At 42.6% G+C, this 3,938-nt stretch overlaps 1 non-coding gene across 1 annotated transcript; it reads left to right on the top strand.

Annotated features, from left to right (window-relative positions):
• Window positions 1–240: 240 nt before the first annotated feature.
• On the top strand, window positions 241–347 carry LOC141637104 (small nucleolar RNA R71). Its single transcript, XR_012541666.1, has one exon. It is a non-coding gene; the product is annotated as a small nucleolar RNA R71 (small nucleolar RNA).
• The last annotated feature ends 3,591 nt before the right edge of the window (window positions 348–3,938 follow it).

Consider the following 3,938-nt stretch of genomic DNA (forward strand, 5'->3'; position numbering starts at 1 on the left):
TCAATGTGAGCACTAAGTTGAGCCCCCAATTGAGTAACGGAGTCCACTTCATGCTTTCCTCCTATAGTAGCCTTGCGAGTTCTACTATACTGTGAGTTATGGACCGCCATTTCCTCAATTTTGTTCCAAGTTTGATTGTCATCAACTTCGGTGAACATTCCATTTGATCCAATGTTGAGAATGTTCCTTGAATCTTCATATAGACCGTTCCAAAATTGTTATACCAAGAACCACTCGCTAAGTCCATGGTGAGGACATGAGCGACAAATTCCTTTGAACCGCTCCCAAGCTTCATACAAAGATTCTTCATCCCTTTGCTTAAAACCCGTAATTTGAGCTCTTAGCATGTTAGTCTTTTCCGGTGGGTAGAATTTTTTGTAGAAAGCTAGAGCCAACTTCTTCCAAGAATCAGTTCCGAGAGTGGCCTTATCAAGGCCCTTCAACCATTGTTTCGCGGTGCCAATTAGAGAAAAAGGAAATAAGACCCATCGAATTTGGTCTTGAGTTACACCGGTTTGAGAAATTGCATCACAATAGTCACAAAAGGTCTCCATATGAGAATGAGGGTCTTCACTAGGAATCCCCCCAAATTGGCTCCTTTCTACTAATTGGATAAATGCGGATTTAGCAATAAAATTTCCGGTCAAATGTTGTGGTGTGGGAGTACCATTGGGTAAGTTCTCCTTGGTGGGTACGGAATGTGATGAAAACTTAGGCATTGTGGGTTGATTTTGTGTTGTATTTTGTGTTGGGTTCTCCTCACCTTCTCTTGCAAAAGGGTTGATAAACTCAATAGTTGGTTGAATATCTACAACCTCACTAATACCTCTCATATTTCTCCTAGAAAGTCTTCTATTGGTTGTCAAAGTTCTTTCAATTTCACGATCAAAAGGTAACAAATCACCTTGTGACCTTCCAGACATGCAAAATATCAAACAACTCGAAAACAATTAGAACGAACCTTGAGGAGTTTTACTTCCTCAAGGCAAAGAAAGACACAACTAATAACAATATAAGAAAATCTAAATCAAGATAACACCGTCCCCGGCAACGGCGCCATTTTTGGTCGGGACTAAATCTTTTCGGTAACTTGTCGTTAGGAGCACCTAGACCAAAACACAATTTATAGCTTCACAAACAACTCTACAATTAGTAAAGAGGCAAGTAAAGGTCGGATCCCAAGGGACGGGAATTGAAATGAGATTTCTATTGAGACTAGTGGTGTCTTAGGGGTGTCACAATTTGGGTTGATGTAGAAGGTCACTAAACTAAATAACAATGAAAGTAAATAAGCAAGATGAATTGAAAGGGTTGTAAACAATTAATAAAAAGCACTAGGGTATCATGGGGTCATAGGGGATTCATGGGAATTGATCATACAAACATGTTCTCAAGTTATAAGCAAGCAATTATTGTTGTTATGGATTGAGTTGGGTTATATCTTACAATCCTAGGAAAGTTTGGGTCCCGGAGCCGAATCGATTAGATTGTACAACACCTACAAGTCGACTTAGTCTTTCCTACTCAACAACATGCATGGTCTAATGAGACTCGAGTTGGTTTATTTCTTACAAGTCTCATTGAAAAGGTAGGTGATGGGTAAAAAATGCACGGATTCATAGGCTCGCATTTCATCATACATAACATGTGCATGAGTTGAGATCAAAACAAGCAAGCAAATAAACCATGAAAGCATATTAATTTGAGCATGAATCATTCCCCATGTTGGTTTTCCCTAATTACCCATTAACCCTAGCTAAGTAACTACTCACTCATGATCAAGTTTAACATGTTAATAAGGTTGTCAATCATACTAACAAAGCCAAACATGATGAACAAGTAAGAAAGATTAACAATAATTAAAACAAGGATTAAGAGAATTATACCTACTAATGATTCCAATAATAAAGCAAAGAATAATAGAAGTACTTGATGCTTGATTGAGAGGTTTTCAATCTCCCAATAATAACCCAAATAATCTTCAATTACCCAAAATAAAGGATGAACAAAAGAGAGATTAAGGAAATAAAACTTGTATTAAAACTTGATTGATTGTTGATTACAAAACTAAAGAGAGATTTGATTGATATTAACTACTCTAAGAATTGATAAGAAGAACATACTCTTCTAATTAGACTAATGGGGTATTTATAGTGGAAATAAGGTGGATGCATTAGGGTTAACTAATGGCTTAAATGACGATTAAGTCCCTACTTAAGGAAACGCCGGTATTTTCTGAAGGATGGGCATCTTTCTTGAAGCTTGAAGAAACGAATTTGCGCTGTCTTGGAATCCGTGCATCTTAGGCTCGGGACGGCCGGATTCGTGAGTCTCTGCCCGGGCGTCTTTGGGAGAAGACAGGCGTCTTCTGGTAGCTGCTGCCCTGGCGTCTTGTATGGAAGACGCACGGATTGTGGTGCTGGGGACGGGCGTCTTCAGGACAATCCGCGCGGATTGCTGCTCAGCCTTGTTTCTTCTTCTTTTCTTCATAAAATCCTTGGGGATTTCCTTGGGGATGCAAGGATCTTTCCTCATCATCGCCCAACTACTATAATATGTACAAAGGCCTTCTAATCTTGTCTCTCCTTGATGCTTGTTCATTGGATTCAATCAATTTAGTCTCATTTTGCCATGAAAATGCAAGGTTTGCACTCCTTTCCTACCAAGGACACAAAACCTCAAAGAATATGCAAAACAAAGAACTAAAGACAATAAATGACCCAAATATGCACTAAAAAGCACGGGAACAAGGCTAATTCGGGGACTAAATATGCTCTAATTATGGTCACATCACACTCTCCGCCCAGTTTATGCCAACCTACTGAGGTATCAGAATATCAAGACCTTCAAAGATCTGCAGATTCTTAGGACGCGCATTGAGGACGACCTCTGAAAGGGTGTCTTAACCAAGACCACTGGCAGAGGTTACCAGGGATCCACCTCAACCGGATCTCGCCCTTACGGCCAGACAAACAAAATTGATGAGGTCAACCTCGTTGAACCATCTACTAAGAGAACTGAGCGCCCCCAGAGTGTGTTTACCAACATAGGGTCGACTTACGCAAGTGCCCTGAAAAGGCTCATGCACCAGGGGAAGTTACAACCGATCGGACCCACCCCGGATCCGACCGATGCCAAGAAGTCCCGGTTCTGGAACCCCAACGCCTACTGTCAGTATCATCAAGGGAAAGGGAATGATACCCCTCCAAGGTATCCTCGAGACACTGAAAATAACGGCATCTGAAGAGATGATGTTGAGGATGTCTATATCATCCCAGGGAAGGAGAAACGGGCGAAAGAAATCGGGCATCTCATCCGGTCCGGACGTCCCTACCAGAATCCGAACAATTCGACGGTCGTTCCAACAACGAATGACCAAGCCGTCCCGGAGGGCTCCTGAGAACTTAATCCCGAAATAGCTTCGGGATGCGAAAGCTGAAATCTCAATTGGCAACTGATCGCAACGTCTTTTGAGCATCGGCAGGCCTTGCTGCAGGCCTTGGGAAAATTAAATGTGCCCTCCACCTCTTCCCCAGAAGAAATAGTGGCGCACATGACGAGGGACGCCCCTGATCTGAACAACCCATTCGTCTTCTCCGACGAGGATATCCCTTCGTTCGTAGCCAATCATAACCTGGCCCTGAATATCACCGTACAATGCCTCCAGAAAAACATACCCATGGTCCTCGTAGATGACGGTTCCGCGGTAAATGTCATTCCTCTTAAGACTGCCCACAGGCTGGGTATCAAGGAAGCTGATTTGGTCCCAACGAATCAAGAAGTACGCGCCTACGACGTCACTCGTCACAAGGTCGCTGGGCTTATCACTCTGGCTGTCGCGACCGAACCACTGGAAAGACAAACCATTTTTCAAGTGGTCGACATCGACGCTTCTTTCAACATGCTCCTGGGACGTCCCTGGATTCACGCCGTCAAGG

Source organism: Silene latifolia, chromosome Y (genome assembly GCF_048544455.1).
Source record: "Silene latifolia isolate original U9 population chromosome Y, ASM4854445v1, whole genome shotgun sequence".
Classification (NCBI taxonomy): domain Eukaryota; kingdom Viridiplantae; phylum Streptophyta; class Magnoliopsida; order Caryophyllales; family Caryophyllaceae; genus Silene; species Silene latifolia.